The 22995-nt window shown below is 36.3% G+C and overlaps 1 pseudogene; it reads right to left on the bottom strand.

Annotated features, from left to right (window-relative positions):
• Positions 1–7321: 7321 nt before the first annotated feature.
• LOC118534226 (peptidyl-prolyl cis-trans isomerase FKBP3 pseudogene) lies at positions 7322–20037 on the bottom strand (annotated as a pseudogene).
• Between the last annotated feature and the right edge of the window lie 2958 nt (positions 20038–22995).

The raw sequence follows: 22995 nt of genomic DNA, 5'->3' as shown, positions 1-22995 counted from the left end.
ATAAAAATATTATCCTCTGGTTTATTTCAGAAGCTGTCAGATATAGGTCTATGACTTACCACATTTGTTTCCATTTGAGGTGTGGGTGAGGCAGGGGTCAAGGTTCATTATTTTCCATGTGGATGTACAACTGACATAGCACTACTTATAAATATCGTTCTCTCCCCCAATGAATTTCAACTCTTTGTTATAAACCGGGTAATTGTATTTGTGTTGGTGTTTCTGACCTCTCCATGTACTCATTTATACTTGTGTCAGACAATGTTGTTTTAATTACTATAGATGCATGATAAGTCTTGATGTCTCATAATGTATATCTTCCATCTTTTATCTTCTTTGATACTGCTTTTACTGCTCGAGGTCTTTTGCCTTTTCATATAGATTTTAGAACTAGCTTGCGAATTCTTACAAAAAACAACAAAAATAAATTACAACCACTGTGACTTTGACATCAACTGCCTTAAATATAACAATTTGAAGAGAACTGAAATCTTTTAACAGTTTTGAGTCTTCTAATTCACAAATACAGTAAAAAAAACTATATTTTTCTGGGGTCTTTAATAATGTTTTTTCCAGGGTAGAGTTCTTGAAAAACTTTGTTATGTTTACTCTTAGGTATTTGATGTTTTTGATGTTATTGTAAGTGATATTGGGTTTTAAATTTCATTTCCACTTGTTAATTGTTACTATACAAAAATACAATTAATTTTAGTATATTGACCTTGTATTCTGAGACCTTGATAAATGCACTTATGAAATATAGAAGTTTTGTTTTGTTTTAAAATTGTTAAAATTTTCTAATAGATTAAAATATTGTTTGTGACTAAAGATAGTCTCACCTCTTCTTTTTCAACATGAATGTGGAATTTTTGTTTTGCCTTACTGCAGTAGCTAGGTTTTTCAGTTTTTCCTGTTGAATAGAAATGATAAGAATAGATTGCTCTGTTCCTGATATTAGGGAGAAAGCATTTGATCTTTCAAATAAATTAAATATGATGTTAGCTGTGGGTTTTTCATAGATGAACTTTTTAGAAAGTTTAATTCTATTCCTATATTTCTAATTTTTTTTTCCAAATCATGAATGGTGTTAATGGTTATATATATTAGGTATTTGCATGTAATATAATAAATATAAACATATATAAATAAATATATAATACATATAAACAAATAATAAATATATATAATTATTATCTTAATAATAATTATCTTTATATATACATATATAGGTGTATATATGTGTATATATATATATATATTAAAAGGAATCAGCTTACATGATTATGTAGGCTGAGAAGTCCCATAGTCTTCTGTCTATAAGCTGGAGATTTAGGAAAGCAGGTAGTAGTAGTTTAGAGAATCGAAGGGTTGATGGTGTAGGTCCCAGGTGAGGGCACACTGATGTTTCAGCTCAAACAGGCAGAAAGAGAGAGAAAATTCAACCTTCCAGCCTTCCCCCACCTTTTTGGTTTATTCAGACCTTCAACAGGTTGGATGATGCTCACCCACATTGGAAAGGACAATCTGCTTTACTCAGTCCAATTCAAATGCTAATCTTTTTTGGAAATACCCTTATAAACTGACTCAGAAATATTATTTAACCAGATATCTGGACATTCTGTGGCCCAGTTAAGTTGACAAATAAAATTACCCTCATAGTCATTAAATATTATAATTTTAGACAATGCTGAATTTGATCATTGAAATTTTGTTACAGATATTATGTGCATCTGTATTCATGAGAAATATGTGTCTGTCATTTCCTTTCTTGTAATATCTATCTAGTTTTTGTATTAGGGTAATATTGGCCTCTTCAATTTCCTGGAAGCATTTGTGTAAAAATGGCATTATTTCTTCTTTAAGACTAGTAAAATTCACCAGTGAATCTTAAAGTTGTCTTTGTTGAAAGATTTTTTTAAACTATGAATTCAATTTCTCTAGTAGATATATAGCTATTCAGATCATCTATTTCTTCTTGACTGAACTTTGGCAGTTTGTGTTTTGTTAAAGAAATTTGTACATTATTTAAGTTGTCAAAATTATTGGATTAAACTGTTTACAATAATCCCTTATTAACTTCTGAAAGTTTGAAGCATCTGTGGTGATGTCCCTCTTTCATTCTGATATTGCTTAATTGTGTCTTCTGTTTTTTTCCTGATTAGTCTGACTTGAGGTTCATTAACTTTACTGGTCTCATCAAAGAACCAATTTTTGGTTTCATTGATTTTCTCAGTTCTTTTTTCTGTTTCCTAGTTCATTAATTTTCTTGCATGTGGTCTAAGCATTAATTCTGCATGCTTTCAATTTTTTTAACTTCTTTAGAATTTTTTAATGGCCCATAATGTGGTCTATTTGGTGACTATTCCAAGTGCACTTCAAAAGACTTTATATTCTGCTATTGTTGGGGAAGTGTTGTATACATTTTAATTAGATAAATTTGGCTAATAGTGGTTGCTCAGTTATTTTATATACATTTGATGGATTTCTTGCCAACTTCTCATAACCATTATTGAGAAAGGAATACTGAAATTTTCTATAATTGTGGATTTAAAAAATTTTCCTTTTAGTTTCATCAGTTTTTTGCTTCATGTGTGTTAAAGCTATCATTAGCCTCATGTATGTATAGGGTTTCTATGTCTTCTTGATGAATTAATACTTGCTCTTGTGAAATATTATTATTATTATTATTTTTTTGAGAGAGAGAGATAGGGATAGAGAAGGGGGAAGGAGCAGAGGGAAAGGGAGAGAGAGAATCTTAAGCAGGCTCCATGCCCAGTGCATAGAGCCTGACATGGGGCTCGATCTCACAACCCTGAGATTATAACTGAGCTAAAACCAAGAGTCAGATGTTTAACTGAGCCACCCAGGCGCCCCTTTGTAATAATTTTTGTGTAAAGTCTGCTCTGTTAGATATTGACATCTAGTCATCTAGTTGTCTTTTCTTCCATTCAGTAAAATTCATCCCACAGAAAAATTCTCCCATCTTACATTTTATAATTTTGCAAGCACATATACTTGTGTACTTCCACCATAATCAAGATATAGAACAGTTCATCACCCCCCCCCAAATTTCCCGATGTCCCTTTGTGGTTAACTCTTCCCTTCACTAGCCCCCAGTGACTACTAATCAGTTTTCTGGTCCTAGAATTTGCCTTTTCTATAATGTCCTACAAATGGACTCATAGACTATGTTGCTTTTTGGTTCTTCGTGATTTTCTTAACATCATGCTATTGCACGGGTCAGTGGTTTGTTATCGCTGAGAAGTATTCAGTTGTATGGCTGTAGCAACATCATTGCACCAATTTTCCAATAATGCTCTTTCCAAGTTCTTGACTGTTCAGTCAAACTTTTAGCCACTGGACAAGAATCAGTATAGATTTGTACCTCTAGCCATCTCTTCTTTGAGGCAAATGAACAAAAGCTGCACTGCTTGAAATTCTGCCCACTGGCAGGATTTCTCTTTACAGTTGCCCTTAAAGATTACTCCTGAGTAAGGCTATTGTGATGCAGTTGTTTACTTTGACATATCATGCAGAACTATCTATAAATTAAAGCTGGGGAACCTGGCTGGCTCAGTTGGTTAAGTGTCTGACTCTTGATTTCAGCTCAGGTCATGATTTCAGGCTCATGGGATCAAGTCCCGCATTGGGTTCCATGCTGGGCATGGAGCCTGCTTGGGATTCTCTTTCTCCTTCTTCTTCTGCCCCAGAGTTTAGAACTGTACTTTGTACACAGCAAATCCTCAATAAATATTTGTGTAATGAGTTAATGAGATAAAACACAACCAATTACAAGGTCATTCCTTCATTCAACAAATAGATATTGAGCATCAGCTATGTGTCAGGCACTATTCTAAGTGTTAGAGATGAACCAAGAAATAAAATAGGCAAACATAACTGGCTATAAAGCTTATATTTCTGCAAGTATGGGACAGATATCAAGGAAATGATAGCTTAGATAGTGATAAGCATTATGATGGAAAATAAAGCAGGAAAGAGGGATAGGGAGAATCATGATGTTAATGGTGGAACCTCAGTGAGACGATGACATTAGAACAGAGAAAGAATTGGGAGGTGGTGAGGGGGTTAGCCAAGCAGATATTTGGAGTGAAGATCATTCCAGGTAGAAGGAAGAGCAAGTACAAGTGCCCTAAAGCAGGAGAATGTTTTCATGGGCCATTTTGAGGATGTTGGTGTTTACTCTGAAAGAAATGGGAAGCTTTTGGAGGGTTTGGTTTGGGGTGATGTGGTCACACAAATGCAGTAGAACCTCACAGGGAGGAAGAACAGCAGCTGGACCATCTTTGTGGAGGAGATCAGTTTCCAGCAGAGATCCTGGTTTATTTATTCATACCACAAATGCTTACCAAGCCACTGCTAGTTTATCAGCCACTAGGTATGAGGACTCAGGATAGAGAAGTAAGGGACAGTTCATACCGATGGGAAGGAATCAGTAGAGTAGATGGTTAAAGTTATTAGGAGAGAGCATGAGGTTAACTGATGGTAGAAGTTTGGGAGGAAGGTGGAGTAGGTGATATCCTGTGCTTAATTGGAGGCACATTCTCTCACTGCAGACCCAGAGGTTTTAGAGTGAGATGTTGAGGCAGTGCCTGTTTGATGGCATTATTTTCTCTGGGAAGCAGGAGACCAGGTCTCTGCTGAGAGTGCAGGAGGAAGTTGAATGCTCTGATAATTTATTCATGTGCTCAGTGATTGGAAAGTCTCTGAACATGAATCTTTGTTGTGGCCAGTTCTGTTGGTGCCGTCTGTCTAAAACTGAAGGGAATTAAAAACCAAGATCTGTGGTCTTTATAATAATGTCTGTGATAAAAACTAGGGGCTGAATAACAAAGCATTATTGGATAGATGGAGAGATAGATAAATAAGCAGACTTAGATTTCCCAACAAGCCCTGGCTGCTGTGGCATTTGTTTTTTTTTTTTTTTTTTTTTTTTTTTTTAAGATTTTATTTATTTATTTGAGAGAGAGAATGAGAGCACGAGAGGGAAGAGGGTCAGAGGGAAGAGGGTCAGAGGGAGAAGCAGACCCCCCCGCCGAGCAGGGAGCCCAATGCGGGACTCGATCCTGGGACTCCAGGATCATGACCTGAGCCGAAGGCAGTCGCTTAACCAACTGAGCCACCCAGGCGCCCTTGCTGTGGCATTTGATATGGGGTATGTCTTTAATACACCTAAGAATTCTGTATGACAGTGTTTTATTTTATTATCCCACTTTCTATGTGACAACTCTGAGGACCAGAAGAGTAAGTAAACTTCTACACTTCACCACAGCAGAGCTAGAATTTGAAACCAGGTTTGTTTGACTCCCGAGCCCATTTAATTGTCATTTAATTATATGCCCAGAAAACATGATCTAGAGTAGCAAATCCTAAATAGGAGAGAAGCATAAACTATTATAAGGAAGGAGCCCAGAGGAAAGTGATAAACAACACTCAGGAGTAGGAATACAAGCTCTGTGGGAAAAGCAGTGGGGAGCTTACCAGGGAAGGTAAATTCCCTGCAGGAAAGGAAAAGCAGTGAAGGGGTAGCTCATAATAATTTTCAAACACGTGGACCTTTCTCCTTATGGAGAGAATCAAAATGTCATTCCATAAACATCAATAATCAGAATAGAGCAACATGCCATTACTTAACGGTATGTACTAGCTACCACGGGAGTTAACTAGCCCAGTTCCTTTTGACTATCTGGTTAGGGAGACCTCCCATATGGTAGTGTAATGCTATGGAAGAACCCATTACAGAGTGCTATAGGAATGCAGAAGAGAAACACCCAAACTAGACAAGGGTGGGGTGGATATTGGGAGATCCTGGGAAGGTGAGGGAACAGGGCACATGTGGAGAACTGCTGGCACTATTAAATAAGGCTGAAGAGTAAGATTCAAGCAAAGAGTGGCGAATGTGCCAGAGGTAGGCAGGGACCAAGTTCACAGGACATTCTTACATCTTGTTGTAAGACTGTGAGCACCTTAGGAGCCAGAACCGAATCCTGTTCACCTTTGCCCAGCATAATGTTTGAAACCTGGTTGACTCTATAAACATGCTGATAAAGAAATTATGTTTTATTCTGAAGGCAAAAGAGATATTGCAGGATAAAGTACAGAGGAGTGGCATGATCAGATTTGTGTTTTAAAAGGCTTGAGGGATTCCAGGTGGCTGAGGTAGAGGCTGGATGATGTCCAATGCATTTGGCATGTGGTAGGGGTGAGGACCTCAGGCTCAGGAACAGGTCAGTGCTGGGAGCAGTGAGAGGTCAAATTCGGGAAAGTCCTGCTGATGGGGATCTTGCAATGCCAAAATGAGCAGTTTGGACTAAAATCAGGTAGGGAAATTAAGAGCCATTACAGGGCAATAGATTGAAAACAGTGTCTTAAAAAGCTTGATTAGACAATGAATTGTAGGGCAAAGCCTACAGGTTGAGTGTTCAGTTTGGGGGCCTCATGGAGGTAATTATGTACTGGAAGGCAGAAATTCGAATCAGGTCTTGAGGGCAGGAATAAGGAGGGTGAGATAAATTTTGAAAAGAAATTAACACTTGGTGGTTATATTTATATTTTCATTTATTCATAATTATTCAGCTTATTCATTAGTATGTCATATCGTTCTACAAAGAACTTAAGTGACCTATAAACAAGAGAAAATAAGTTAAAATAAGGTTTTGATCCTGAGGAATAGTTACCATTGTGCTGTACAGAAATTTACATGTGAATAACAAGGAGAGATAAATTTAATTTGTGCATAATGATAATAATGTAAAAAATAATGGAAAATATTTATTACAGAAGTACAACATGCCAGTCATTCTTCTATTCTTAACTTATATAATTTCTATCTCAGCCCTGTGATATAGGCTCTATTATTAGTCCCATTTCACAGCTGAGGCAACGGAGTCTTGGAGGTTATATAAGTTGCCTAAGGTCACAGGGCTATAAATGATAAGACTTGGATTCAAACTAAGCTGGATGAGTCTGAAGTCACACTTTGAATCAGTGTGTGATACTTTTCTCCCCCTTTCCTATGATTCTTAGTTGATAGCTAGGCATCCAAGAGATGCCCCTAGAAGAGGTATATGGAACTAGAACTTGGCTGAAGGGCTCAGACAAGATTGTTTTCCTTCAGGAGTCAGCAGTATGGTAGTGGTACTTGATGTTAGAAGTGTGGACTGTACTTTCAAGTAAATGGGAGAAACACATCAATGGAGACTGGATCTGAAAATATTTAAAACATTGACATTTTAGAGGGTGCAGGAAGTTTCTTCATTTTAGGGTAGATGTTGATTTTTTTTTTCTTTCTGGGAGAGGTCACTTTTTTTTTTTTTGACACTGAATATGTTTTTATTGAGCCTTTTAGTTTACAACATGAGGTAAAAGGAAAGTCATTTCTCTTTAACCAATATTTTACACAGCTGTAGTAAAATATTTCAAACTTTGTGGAATTATAATGGATTACATATATTAAAAGTTGGGGATTGGGTAAACAATATCGGAGTTCTTGAATTTTCCAGTTGACTCTTCCAATAGTAACCAGCTCTAATAGTTACATAAGTTTCTTCAAGATCACGTTTTATTGTTGCTTATGTCTTTATATCCGAAGCATTGCTATTTCAGTCAATAACCACTAACTCCACTTCAAAAATGAGTTTTGCATTTGGTGGAATTTTGGCATCAGGCTGTCCTTTCTTTCCATAAGCCCATTCTGGTTCAATCTCTAGTCGAGCCTTTTCTCCTTTACTCATAGTTAAGAGTGCTTCATCCCATCCTCTGATAACTTTGCCTATTCCAACCTTAAAACTTAAAGGCTTGGCATTTTTCTTCTTCTTTGAACTCGTTTGAATATTAGTATCAAAAGCAGCCCCATCCTGTAGCATTCCTGTGTACCAGCAGCGAACAACAGCTCCCTTTTTGGGAAAGTTGGTTTTATCTCCTTTTTTAGAACAGATTTTATATATTTTGGTGGACCCTCATCCAGAGTCTCTTCAGACTTGGTTTCTTTGGATTTATCTTCATTAAGCTTCACATTTTTCACCTGCTCAGACACTTTACTTATACTTTCAGTACCCTTGAAACGCTTACTTTCAAAAAGATTGTTGTAGGCTGTAACCAAATGGTCCTTGTTAGCTGTCTTGGCCACATTTTTAATGTTTCCTAATAACTTATGTTCTGCAAGAAACGAATCTGAACCGTGGTCCTGGAGAAACTTGATGATGTCCTTCTTGGGTAGCTGCTCGCTGCGCAGCTGCTCCACGGTCCAGGCCCGCTGTGGTACGGCCGCCCTCTTCCCCCGCGGCCTCTGCTTTACTGAGCCCGCCCGCCTCGGTTCAGCATCGCCCCGCCTGGGAGAGGTCACTTTGGAGTGTTGTTTTAGTCAAATGGCTATAAGTTAAGTACATAGTGTTTTGGAATCCTTCTAGAGACCTGCTTTACTGAGTCCTCTCTGCTTGGTGAGGTATATTGGGTTGTTTAGCAGGGATACTCTTCTTAAAATTGGACTTATATTTCCATATCTCTGAAAATTGCAGTTTGGGAAGAGGTGCACATGTATTGGTGTGTGTGTGTGTGTGTGTGTGTGTGTGTGTGTGTGTGTGTGTGTTCTGAACAGGAGTCCACAGGAAATCAAGCTTACAGACAAACTAGAAAGGCTGGAAAGGTGAAGGGTATATCTTCTCCTTACTTGGGTAGCAAGAGGCTGGAAAAGCAGTGCTGGATTCTTCTGGATGATTGCTTGTGCCCCCAGTATCTGTAATTTTGAATAAGCTATATTGAACTTTGGGATGGACTGCTGGCCTTTGTGATTGCATTCTCAGGACAATGGGAATATCTAAACAGATGACTTTGTTTCTCGGTCTCAACTCTAACCTTGCAAAAGCCATTTAACTTTTTCTCTGAACCTACAATGATATAAATAATTGTATTTACCTCATAGGGTCCAACATATGTAAAGTTATTAACTCTGTGTCCTGGCACAGAATAGGCACTCCACAAGTGCTAGACTTTGACTACTACTACTGATAATAATAATCATACCTGATATGGAGGGAGTACTTATAATAAGCAGTCAATATACTAAATACTTCTTGTGCACTCTCATTCAATCTCCATAAAACCCTATGATATAGATAATATTATACCCTCATTTTAGTTATGAAGAACCTGAGGCATAGGGAGTTGTAGTGACTTCCCCATAGTCACAATTAATAGGTGGTAGATCTGAGATTCAAACCCATGCTATCTGATACTGCAGCCTAATCAATTCTGTTATCCTATACTGATCATCTTCCAATAGGAAAGAGGCCTTGGCGTGGGATAGGAAATAAATTTTTTTCCCATCTGGGTTCTAAGAGATTGGTTCCAGATTCTAAGCTGGAGCTTTCCCATTGTTAGATGCTGAGCTATGTGAAAGCCTCCTAAGTGCTAGGTTTGGAACAGTGGGCCCTAAGACTAGTATTGTTTTAGAGCCAATTTCATCGTTATTCTTTGTGTCATCTGAACTTCTGGAGCAGTAGGTTAAACATCTCAGCATGCCTTAGCTTTACTTGGGAGAATGATACAAGTATAAGCCAAGTAACATCAGCCTGAAGTAGCCAGTTATGAGATAGTGAGGAAGGGTCTGCAGGACTCTGTGACCATAATTGTTTAGACCATCAAAGTAAGAGCCATTATGGACTTGTGGAACATATTCAACAGTGATGTAGCAAAAATTCCTAGAAATTATGTGAGAAGGGGAAAGTAACAGAGGATTGGATTTCCTGCCATTAGTGGGACAGGGTCTGAAGCAATTATTTGGGATTATTTTTTAGACCTTTACAATGGTGTGCTACAATATTACAACTCTAAAGGCAACATTTACATTGGACTTGTTCTTCAGAGGCAACCAATATTTAGACTGTAATGTGAGCAGTGCCCTCCAGGATTGTGTAATGCAGCCACTATGTTTAAAGAAAAATATTACTCTCTGAAAATTAGAGAGGCTAGAGACCCTTGAATTGCATAAAAATCAATGTCACCATTATTTAGTACCTACTAGGGACTAGGCATTTTACATTTATTTTATTGCTAATCCTTATCATGGTGGTGCTAGTTAGCCATTATCATCCCTATTTTACTGAAACAGAAATTGAGACTTAAAGAGGTTAAGTGACCTTCTCAGGGTCACATAGTTAATAAGTGGTGAAGATGAAATTTAAAACCAGGTCATCTCATTCCAGAGTCTGGCCTTTTTTGATCATACTAACCTGCCAGGACTGAGTGCTAAGCAAAGGAAGAATTGATATAGAAAATCAGAGTCTGATAGGAAGTAGGAGAGGCAGACCAGTTGAGGGCAATGGAAGCTGTGGGGATTTCAGGATGGAAGTGGTATGAGATGCAGCAGAAAGTCCAATAGCACAAAATAAAGGCAGAACAACAGACTAGGATGGCAAGAGTTTGTCACCTTTAGTATTATGGAAGCCACATTTACCTATTAGAAATGATGGAACATTCAGAAAATAGTGGCAACATCTAAAAAACCTTCTGTTTAGGAGATTAGAAATTAAATAAATAAACTGACCCCCCCCAAAAAAAAACCACCCAGAATGATTAAGTATATAAATCAGAATAAGCCATTTTAAGGCACAGTAACAAACAATCTTCAGACTTGAATGGATTAACACAAGTTTTTACTCACTACATGTGCCTTGGCTGATGTTCTTTTCCATGTCTCCTTACTTTGGGTCCCAAGTCAATGGAACATCCACTATCTCAAGTATTGACATGTATCAGCAGATAGAAAGGGAACTCTGGACAACCTCGCATTGACAATTATGTATTTTGGCTGAGAAGTGACATAGTCCCTTTTACTCACAACTCTGCCCAGATCTAGTCATATAGCTCCACTTAATCACAAAACTCCCATTAGAAGACACAAACCAGACAGAGGCAGGCAGATGGTACTAAGACTCCCCATAGCATGGGACCTGAAAGGGGTGATCGTGTCCAGGATTTTCTTTTCCCATGGCAAGTTTTATATATATATATATATTTTTTTATACTTGAAGGAAAAAGAGAAAGAAAGAGCCAGTTGATGAAAACTGGAAAGACTGTAAATATAAAAAAGCATGTAGAAGTGACAGGGCAAAACTTTAGAGAGGTGGAAAGGAACATGATAAAGAGCACAGAAAAAGGAACAGCTTGAGAATGGACAGGTCCTCTGAGAGTCTGATGATTTTGAGAGTGAGACATATAGACAGAAATGCTAGAGTAAAGAGAGAGGGAAAGCCTGAAACATTTACTGTGAGAAATAGACTAGAATGGCCCAGTTATGCCTCATAAATCCAGTGAGGACCATACTGAACAAATGAAGCTGAAAGCTGAACCCAAAAGGACAAAGGAAATTAGAAGTCTAGATGGCATCTGAAATAGTGTTTTACTCCTTTTTTTTTTGCTTAGGAAAAAAGTGGCATTTTGAAGTTATGTGGTTTCCTTCATGTATGGAAAACAATAACAACAATCCTACAGCTTATGATACCGCTCTCCATGTGTATAAATGTTGAAGAGAAAAAGAACAATTCATGAGTAAGAGAATTTTCCTCAAGGGCCACACTCATCTTCACTAGACCATCTCTTAGTATGAGACTGGTCAAGCAAGCAATCCATATCTTGGTTTATCTAGATAGAATGAGAATTTTGATTCATATTTCTAGGGAAATGAATTCTATTCCAAATCTGAGAACATTCCCATAGAATAATCAATGCCTGGGAACACATATTGTTTTCCCAGTGTTAGAGAGAGCACAAATATCATTTGCTATATATATATACTTTTTCAAGACTCTTATTTCCAAGTAGCAGAAAATCCAGTTCAAGCTGACTTAAGCAAACAAGATATGTATTATGCCTTATACTTAAAAAAAAAAAAATCCTGGGGATAGAATTAGGCTCCAGCAGCATCTAGGGCTTCCTTTTTTTCTCTTCTCCCTCCCTCTCTGCCTCCCTCCCTCCCTCTCTGTCTCTCTGTGTCTGTCTTTGTCTCTGTCCCTCTCTTCCTCTTTCTTACTCCATCTCTGAGATCTTCTTTCTACTGTACTAGCTTTCTTCCTAAATAAGCTCCCTTACATGGTAACCAGATGTCCACCAGCATCTCATGTTTACATTCTACAAGCTTTAAGTCTAAAGGAAAAGAAAGACATTTCTTCCTAAATAGTTCCAACGAAAATTCCACAGTTGTGTTCTGCTGGCTCTGATTGGTTGGCTTGGGGCATGTGATCATCCTGAATGACTCCTATGATGGAGCCCCTTAGGCAGATCTAGATCACATATCCCCCCTTCAATTAGGGATTGGTAGAAGGCAGGGGTATCATCCCCAAGAAAAACAGAGCATCAGTTGCAGCTGAGGAGGCAACAGATGCTATTTAGGCAAAAACAATGTTTACTTACATTGAAAAAATTTTAACTATAATTTCAGTACTTTCATACATTCTCTAAAGTTTTGGACTCACAGAGATAATGTCTCTAGGCAAAGAGGGTAACATTGTCCATAGCCTTACAGACTCATCTACGTTTCTTTATGTGGCACTCTGAGTAAGAACTGTATTGAAAACAAGCAGAAAGTGAAAAAAAAAAAAAAAAAAAAAGATAACCTAACGAGCTAAAGTCAGAATATTTTCAATGATGGCTAACTAGAATTATTCTATAATTACTCCACCACAGCCCTGAAAGTGAGTCACCAAGAAATGAATATTTATAAGCTTTCTGACCTCAAAAAATTCAAAATCTTAAAGGAGGTCACCTAAGGAGACTGTGGAAAACTTCCATGCAACTTATTGGCAGATGATTTTAGTTCTTATTTCAAAAAGCTTGGTATGAAATGCATGCCATCTGGTTACTGGGAAAATTCTAGTGTGTATTAATTGCTTGTGTGAGAGACATTCCTTCCATTTAGTTGTAAATGATTGCACCTGCAAAGGGAAAAAAAAAAAAAAAAGAACATGTCTTATCACTTGCTCCTGGGGCTGGAAGATTTGATGACACAATACTGCTATTTCATCCACTTTTAAAATCTGTGTCTGATCAGTACAGCTGTTCTCCCACAACTATTTTGAATATGCTGCCTTGTATACCAGAACACAGGATTGCCGGGGAAAATTTCAAATAGCACTAAATGTGAAGACTGCAGTGGTTCCTTTCCATTTCTTGAAGGCATTTCTAACTATTTCAAGATAAAAATGCAGGTATTTCTGATTTTGATTTTAACCCTATCAAAGAGTATATTTCAGGAAAACAGGTTTTAGGCAATTCTATATTTTCCAGGATTGACTCACCTGAGATAGTCGGCAAATCTCTGCCTAAAATGAAGCAGATTTCTGCCTAAAAGCACAAATGGAAATCTCCATGGAAGGGTCCTTCATCCCTTTCTCTGTGAGACCGTAGAAATAATCTATGCATCTAGCCTTAAACTGGGAGACTTATAGACTTTAAAAGTTGAAAACCGTGTTGCAAAAAACCTTGTAATAGTATAGTTTATTTTGTGGATCCAACCTCCATTTCATCCGTGGTGCACTATTGCATTACCCTCAGTATTGCAAAGCCAGTAGAGACAAAGGAGTTTTCCTTGTTGGTACAGAGGAAAGATGATGGAATTTAGAGTTTAGGTAGAGTTTATGCATATCCTAGCTCTGTCACTTATTTGCAGTGTGATCTTTGGGAAATTATTTGCATTCTGTGGACTTTAGTTCCTAAAAAGAGGATTAAATACAATTTTCCTAGGGCAGATGAGAAGTTTTCATGAAATATTATACGTGAAAGTGCTTGGTACATACTTAGAACTAAATACATATTAATCTAATGTCCCTTCCTCAACTCAAGCATTATAGAAGTGCTCTATTATTACCAGTCTTCCCAAGTTAATCTCATTCTACCTGCCAAATTTACAGCATGCACAAATTATTTTCTGCTAAATAAATATTATTTACAGATTCAGACTTGCAAGCTCCTCATGAAAGTATGTAAGAAGGGGGATTTCTTCTTCATTTGTGAACATCAGGCATTGAGAAAGAATAAATAGATGTAAGTCTTGGCAGAATCCTAACCAGTGGATCTGATCTTATTCCTCCAACATGTGTAAAAACTTTCCAGGGGGTGTATTTAGTATGTCATTTTGCTGAATGATAGCTTTGATTTCTACTGCCAGAGGTGATCTCTTTTTATCAAATAGAGCAATTCAGCTCTTGATATACCCACATCACAGAAAATATTGGAGTTGAAATCCCAGGAATACTGAACTATTTAATCAAGTGGTGACAAACATACTTATTCAATACCACCAAGACAAGGAGAATACCATATTCTGACTTCAGAGAATAGGAATGCAACTATCAATTATGGCAGCTGAGTAGTAATTTGGACCACAGCACTGCAATGGGAAACTCAGCTTGCAGTATACCTGGTGAAGCCTTTAAATCAAGAAATGTGATGTGGAAGTCAAAACCGAGTGGTAAAAATCTTTAAAGATCTGTAGCAACTTATTAACAGACACAACATGGTATGTAAAGTACAACAAAATAGAGACTAGGGATAATGGCTCTTGACTATTACCCATCTTTGAAGAGTGTTGTAAGATTGAATTATCATAAAATTGATTGTCATATATTGAATTGAATGCATGCTTGTTTTCTGGTTTTCAATGCCTTTTTTTTTTTTTCAGAAAAAAATTAAACAGGTACATTATTAGAAAAAAGAAAAGCAGAACCTTATTGTCATATGGGAGGTGTTAAAGACGAAAATGTTAACATCTTATTCACTTCTATCCCAGATTTTCAAGGATATCAATTTGCTTCTTAAACATTTAATTTTGCTGTGCCAGATTCTAAATGGTGTGAATTTGTGGTTTCAAGCATTTAGCTTCCCTTAACACCACTTTAACAGCTGATATTTGTCATTAATAATATATATCTTTTAAATCAATGTTTTACCATCATATTAAAAATTGTGTTTTTAAAGAACTTATGCTCCCTTGGCTAGAATTAGTTAATTCACACGGATGATGTTTTGATTAAGAGAATTTCTTTTTCATTGGATTCACGGAGTTTTTAGAAAATTTGTTTAATGGTTCAATATTGAAGTTACATTTTATTAATTGGAGCTGGGATTTGATTTCCTGCATGCTGAATGTTGTAGCTACTGGAAATATTACTTAAATAATTGTTGGTTTATTGCACAGGTTGGTTAAGGTCAAGGAGACCAAATCCCAGCTTATATTTCAGAGATGATGGAACACATCTGTTTTGATCAGGGAGTTACCATGTGCATAAAGATGTCCTCTCTCTGGGATCATACCACTTTGCTATTTTAAGATCTTTAATATTTTATGCATTATGCATTTGTCAGACAGGAAGATGCTTTCCCCTACTAAAAAGACATTTTTTATTGAGGAAGTTGTAGTCAGAAATAAGAGCTTATGTTCCAGCTAGTAAGAGTTAACCAAAACTATAAATATATAAGGCCTAATTATACAAGTATAATAACTTAAACATTATTATAAACCATGAATTAGTTTTTTATCTTGATTTTTATCTTTATATTGTATTTTGTCTTAAAAGCCAATGATTTTAAAATTAAATATATTTAAAATAATTCTTTAAAGTAAAAAATATGTATCTATATTAAACACTTAAAGTTGCCTTTAATTCTTTAGCTCTGTGTTTGCACAATTCTCTAATCCTGTGCTGCATAGAAGTATAGTTCCAATTTCTCACTTGACCACAAGGTGAGGATTCAGGTCAGGGAATTGGGTAGAAAGATTAGTTATGACAAAGAGAAAGGGGATGGAAAAAGAAGAGCTGAACTTTGTCTCTTGCACCATTTCCCTGCTTACATCCTTAGGACTCATGTCTTGCATCACTTCCTCCTTAGATTAAAACCCTTGGAACAGAATAGGGTTTGTAATCTAGCCTATTGAATTAGCCCTATCTCATTCTCTGAAGGCAGAATGATAACAACACCCTTAGAAAATAACACACTCACACATACTCAGAGGTGGACAAGGCTGGGTGACTGTTTTAGTTATTGAACTGGCTTGGATAGGAAAGTATGGATGATCAGAAGCCAAATATGGGAGCAGGAGGGAGAGAGAGATTTTCCAGGTAATTACACAAGAAGTACATTCTGGACGCTGACAGATACATCTACCTGGAGTACTTGTTCTGTCTTCTGCCTTCTATTTCTTGCCCTACTCCCTGCATATCCCCCATCTATCTCATTATCCGTCTTTATTGTTGAAACATCACTCTAGGTCAGGGAAGTCAGAGTAGCTGGCTCCTGTTGGTTGAAAGATGAGAAGTAGATCTAACCATCTGCCATAATGACTCTATGGGGAAATGCTTCATGGGTTTCAACTAATGACCTACAAATAACTTAAGAACAATACTCTTTCTGTTTGGGGGACCAGATGTATATTAACACCTTTTTATCTGGGATGAATCCAAGCATTTCCCTTTCATTAAGCTATTTCTCTTAGAAAGAGCCACCCCCTACCCCTAGGAACATGGTCTGAGTTGTGCTCCCACATGGCCTTATTTGCAACCATCTTAGTCATTGTACACTGACCGAAGTGTTACCTGTATTGGCTTTAGTGCTAGTGACACCGTGATACAAGGACCTTAAATATTGAAGACCTAAAGGCACAGATCTCTAATACCAAGACAGAATATTCCTCCATGGCTCAAACATTTCTTCTTACATTTATACTGACTCATGGGTTATCACTTACAGACAAGAAAAAAACTTTTAAGCGTGGCATCAAAGATCTTTTATGATCTCCTTTTTTCCTTTTCAGTTTTATCTCTCATCCCTCCCCCACCCCTATACTGAAAACTTTGCAAATCACTGAGTATGTCCATCCTTCTTCTTCTGACTCTTTTGTACATAGTTTCTTTTGCTTCTAGACTCTTTTACCATACTTCATTGCCTGGTTAGCTTATTTATACTTAGATTTGCTTCAAACCAACTTAGGTTTATTTCCTGTTACAAGTCCTTTACTGATTCTCACAAGAATGTGATTAAGCACTGCTGTTAAGTGCACATTAAGCTTCTCCTGGTGAGGCACTTCACACTCTGTTTTCTTTCTTCTCTCTTTGATTATGCATTCCTTTAGGGCCTATGCTGTTTTATCTCTGGTATTAAGATTTTCACTAAATATTTGTTTCTGTGATCAAAACTGGCTATCTCTGGGTGCCAACTGTTAGAAAAGTGCTAATATTTTGCTATTTAAAAAAATTTTTTTAAATTTTATTATGTTATGTTAATCACCATACATTACATCATTAGTTTTTGATGTAGTGTTCCATGATTCATTTTTTGTGTATAACACCCAGTGCTCCATTCAGTACGTGCCCTCTTTAATACCCATCACCAGGCTATGTTTTTAGTGGGAACAAATTGGAAAGAATAGAGGATAGAGGTCACTGATGAGAAAGAAGTTTTGAAAGATGAGAATTAATTTGACTGGAAATAAAAGCTTGGAGAATTGTTATAGATAATTATTAGAAACATTTGAATGTCAGGCTGAGAAGTTATGCTGAATGAGAAGTCTAGAACCATTGAAGAATTTTAAGGAGAATTACATGATTATAGTAGTAATAATGATGAATAAGATAAAAAGAGCAGAAGTGATTATTCTTGGAGTTCCTTTTGCCTTTCATGTACTTTCTTTTCTTTTTAGTCTCTCATTCTATACTTTTTCAACTGCTGAGTTAAGGACATAAAATTAAAAAATCATATTAGTCACTTTGACACTTAATAACTAAAATTATGGAAACTTAGGGTCAAAAAATTCTTGGTCACCTACTTGAATCACCTTATTCAGTATTTGAGTTTTTTTCCCTATAAGGTTTTTATTGCAATCTATACTTTCAATTCATATGTCCTAAGCTAGCTCATTCAACTTTTGGAAAAAACTCTCAAAGAGTTTATTTTTATATTTAATTAAGATATGCATCTCTTTTAGATCAACCAGTAGTCTTAGATCTCCTCTTTAAGACTACATATAACAAATCAGCACCTGCTTTTTTATGATAAGTCTTCAAGTATTTGAACATAGCTACCTTGTTTTCACTGAGGTTCCTCTACTCCAGAATAAACATTTGATTCCATTCATAGTAAGCTACCTGATGTCATATTAAATTCTAGGTACAAGGGTAAATCTACGTGTCCTTAAGGAAGATACTTCTATAACATAAATGCTATCCATAACTATTTGTGTGGATTATTTGCATGCCTGCTTACGGACTTCTGTTTTGTCTTCTTGTAAGTCAGTCATTGATTTTCCTAGGGATTCTGATTCTTATGTTTCCATGCTTCAGTTTGATATATCTTTTTAAGTAAACACAGTATCTGACCTAACCAATCTCTACTTCATCATTGACAAGGTTTTGGCTTCTTATCAAAGTCCATATCACCCCCTTCTCCATGATCCAGCATAACAGTTGCTATTTTCATCTTTGCTCTTAGCCTTTCATCATTCAAATTTTATAATGACCTTGTCTAGTGATGAAATAGGATATAAAAAACAGCATGTCTTCCCTATTTTGTACTTGTACAGTTGTGGTTTTTGGCCACTGGTGAAAGTTTTTATGTTTATTGCTATCAGATTACATCATATTATATTTAACTTATCATCGGTCTACCCTGATGACAACATATTTATCTAGTATATAATATATACCATTCCATTTGTAATATATTTTGGAGGTTTAAAAGAGAATCAAAGTACATTTTTTATCAGCTTACCAATCTTAGACATAAATTCCTTCTATCTAAATTTGTTCATTCTTTTTGGCATGAAAAATAATTTTATTTGACAGAGAAGTTAGAAGCAAAAGATTAAGAGACTCAGTTTTTCTTTGTATCATCTCTTGTCAGGGACTGACAGCAGCTATGTCTTTTTTTTTTTTTTTATCACCATGCCTTTATTTTCTTCAGAGAAGTTTATCATTAACTATAGTTGTTTTTCTTGTTTGTTTACTTGTCGATTGCCATTATTCCTCACTAAAACGTAATTCATAGTAGTTAAAATTTTCAGCAAGACAAGGAAATGATTTTTCGAACGTTCTGATTTTTTTTTCCAAAAAGAGTCACCCAGCTAGTTTTGAATCTTTGCAACATTGTATTTTTTTGTCAAGTTTATGCATTTCATCCAGAAAATACCCTTTCTTCTCTGGATCTGGCTTTGTAGTTTATAAAACATGCCTGAAGTGTATTAGTCCTATTCATCTCTCTTTTTTTTTTCCTCATAAATGTCAGGCAAAATGCATCTACCCTTAGGTTCATGGTTTTCAACTGCAAGCTCATAATTTCTTTAATTGGGCAACTATACTATTTCACCTAGCATTCATTATGCCTGTTTGAGTTAAGTTACACTGCTATCATTTCATGTGAATCAGGAGTCTAATCACATCAAGTTACAGTGAATCCTCTGAAGTTTATTATTGTGCTGAACTAAAGCTCAACTTATTTTAATTAACTTGCTCATTAATATTACCAATTAATTATTCATAACATATATGTTAGTCTATAGACAGCATTCTTCTGTAAGCTAACACTTCCTGAATTGAGTCTTATTTTTTGCATTAAAAAAAGTTGTTTTCAGATTCCAGTGTGGGCCTCTTTATCTGAGCATTTTTCTTCTCAATTTTCCCCTCCAGTAAAAATGCAGATAGAGGTAAATGAAAAATAATGCTGATGAAATATAAAGTATTATCTCATCATAGCATTTTCTGTGCCTCATTAACTTAATTAATGTTCACTCCATCCCAGTCATTACATGGAAAGCCACGAGGGTCTCTGTTACGTTCACTCATTTTTGTCATTTTTTCTGCCCCCTTGCTAGTGTCCGCCACTAAGGAGGACACTCGAGTGCCATTCTTCATCACTGCTACTGCTGTTGATGGTTTCTGTGAGACTCATGATGACATTGCCAAGGCTGCTGTTTCCTGGGACAGGTGGTTGAGGCACTGTGACAGCTGCATTTACTGGCGTTCTGTTGAGGTGCATAATGCCCTTGAAATCAATCCAAGTAGTTGTTTGTATCAGTAGTAATCCAGTTTGCAAATCCCTGTCTTTTAATTGATGTAATTAGACAGTTTACATTTGATGTAATTATTGATCTGTTAAGGTTTACATCTGACATTTTCTTTTTTTGTTTGCTCCTTCTGTTTTTCACTTCTCTGTTTTCTTTTTCCTGCCTTCCTATGTGTGACTTGAATTTTTTAGACTTCCATTTTGATTTATCTATTGTGTTTTTTATCGTATCTGTGTGTGTGTGTGTATATATGTATATATATATTTAGTGATTTTTCTGGATATTTACACTATATATAAGTAATTTATCAGTCTATCTACTGGTGTTGACATTTTAACAGTTCAAGTGAAGTACAGTAACTTTATCTCCCTTTATTTTTTCTTGATTGTAATAAAATTGCCTTAAGTATTTCCTCTATACACATTAAGAACTGCTTTAAGCAGTGTTATAATATTTGCTGCAAACATCAAACATAATTTAGAAAACTTAAGAAGAAAAAGGAAAGCCTATTACATTTACCCATATTTCTGCTCTTTCTGTTGCCCTGCTATTTCAAACTTAAAAAAAAAAAATCATCTTTCCCTTTCAAGAACTTCTTTTAGCCATTTTTTTTTTTTTCAGATAGCACTGATGGCAACAAATTCTCTTTGTTATTCTTTATCTAAGAATGTCTTGATTTCTCTTTTATTCCTAAAGGATATTTTCACTGGATATTGGTTTCTGGTTGACAGTATTCTTCTCTTAGCACTTGGAAAATGTACCATTTTCTTCTGCCCTCTATGATTTCTGATGAGAAATCTGTTGTTATTCAAATTATTTTCCCCTTATAGCTAAAGTGTAGCTTTTCTTGCTGCTTTCAATATTTTTTCTTTCTTCTTAGTTTTCATAAGTATGATTATTGTATGTCTTGGCACAGAATTTGGGGAGGTTATCTTGTTTAGGTTCCACTATGCTTCTTGAATCTGTAATTTATATCTTTTGCCAAATTTGATAAATGCAGCCATTATTTCTTTAAGTACTTTTTCAGTCCCACTTTCTTTTTCCTCTCCTTCTGGGACTCTATTTTAATGACACAGGTGTTCAGTCCTTTGCTACAGTTTCACATATCCCTGAGATTCTGTTCAGTTGGGCAATGATTGCCTTTTCTCATTCAAGTTGAGAGTTTCCTGGTTCTTGGAATGAAAATAATTTTCTGTTATGTTCTGGACATTTGGGGTATTATGCTATGAAGATCTGGGTCTTATTTAAATCCTCTGTTTTACCAAGTTTTATCTGATACCACCCTGGCAGAAGAAAGGTGGCACTACCTCACTACTGCTGCGTGGGAATCGTTTACCACCTAGCTTTCATTGACACTTCAAGGAGGAGGGGTGCCTTGTTACTAGTCAGCAGGGATGGGAGTGAGGTTCCACTGGCCTCTGGTGGTGCCACCCTGTCTGAAAGGAGGAGAGGTGCTTCCTTACTACTTCCCATGTGGCCTCTACTGATACAGATAGGCAGTCCTCATTAATGCTGGGAGGTTGCAAAAGTCCTTAATTCCTATTCATTCTTCTCTGACACTAACTCAGCAAGGAGGGAATTGAGTATCTCATTACTCCCAGGTCAGAGTATAAGTCCAAACTCCCCACATGGTCTCCACTGACACCACAAAGGGGTGGAGGTGTTACTTTGGGGTGGGAATAAAATTCCCAGCTCCTTGCTACCCAGCCTTCTCTGACATGACCATGGTTGGGGAATTGGGACACTTTATTATAGTCTTGGGATGATGGAGTCCAGGCCTTCTTCTTAGCCTTTGCTGATTAGTTGGGGGTGAGGCTATAAGGTTTTTTGTTTGTCTGTTTTTTGATGTTTGAGTGGAGTTGGGTGGTTATTGTCTAAAAGTGCTCTGTTTTGCTAGGCCCCTTTCTTGGTCCTTTGGCTAGAGAGAGCATGCTTTTCTTGTGACATCTTTTGTCTGCATCTGATGGTATTGCTGGGTTGCTGGATTCTCTAGTATCCAATCCAGAATATATGAGGCAAAAAGAAAATTCTGGAAGTTCACCACCATGTCATTAATTTCTTAGTTTCTATGTCCTTAGTCAGTCTTCTCTCTACTTTCAGAGTCTTCTGTTTCTTTTATGCATATGTCCAAGGTTTTTAGCTGTACTTAGTAAGAGAAATAAGGAGAAGTAGGTCTGTTCCATATTCTGACACTTATCTTTCAATATGGTCAAAATTTGACCTTCACATCTTCAGTCCAAACAATCGGTTCCGTGTTGGGAGAGTGGTACTGCTAAAACAACAGATGTATAACTAGAGGGGTAAAGAGTCTCATTACTCACAGTATTGAAGAGATACTATTAAGCCTTTTTATTTCTATATGCACTAAGAAAGTTAATCTAACCTTAGCAATTAATAATGAGAAACTGTTCTCAAGCAAATAATTCCAGATAAAAATGAAAAGGAAGTAATACTTATTTCCCATGAAATTTCAAAATAGAAAGATTTTAAAAAATTTTGTTTACACAGAACATGTGTGAAAAATCTGATCTTTGAAATGAAATTTACTCTATTTCACCATCATAATTATTTAAGAAAGCTTAGTATGATTTTCACCACCCATTTGTATATGGTATTATTATTTCTCAGTAGGCCATTTTCCCCCATTGTGATACAATGCTTCAAATTATTTTACCTATATGTGAGTTTTTATTTCCAAATTGACTATAAGATCTCCAGGTTACTGCATCCTCTAAAAAAGAACTTGACCCTAGAGTATATGCTAAATGTATGCTTTAAGCTAAGTAGAACTGAAAAAGCAACATAAAAAGCTTTCCATAATCAAAGGAGATTTACTTCAGGTCATGGAACACAAAATTTCAGAGATGGGAGGAATCTAAGTGCTTTTTCATATCTACTAGCCATCTTGAATTCATGTCCAGCAGAGATGA

Source organism: Halichoerus grypus, chromosome 7 (assembly GCF_964656455.1).
Source record: "Halichoerus grypus chromosome 7, mHalGry1.hap1.1, whole genome shotgun sequence".
Classification (NCBI taxonomy): Eukaryota; Metazoa; Chordata; class Mammalia; order Carnivora; family Phocidae; genus Halichoerus; species Halichoerus grypus.
Note: the sequence above shows the minus strand (reverse complement) of the source record. Positions and strands in the feature narration are given on the sequence as shown.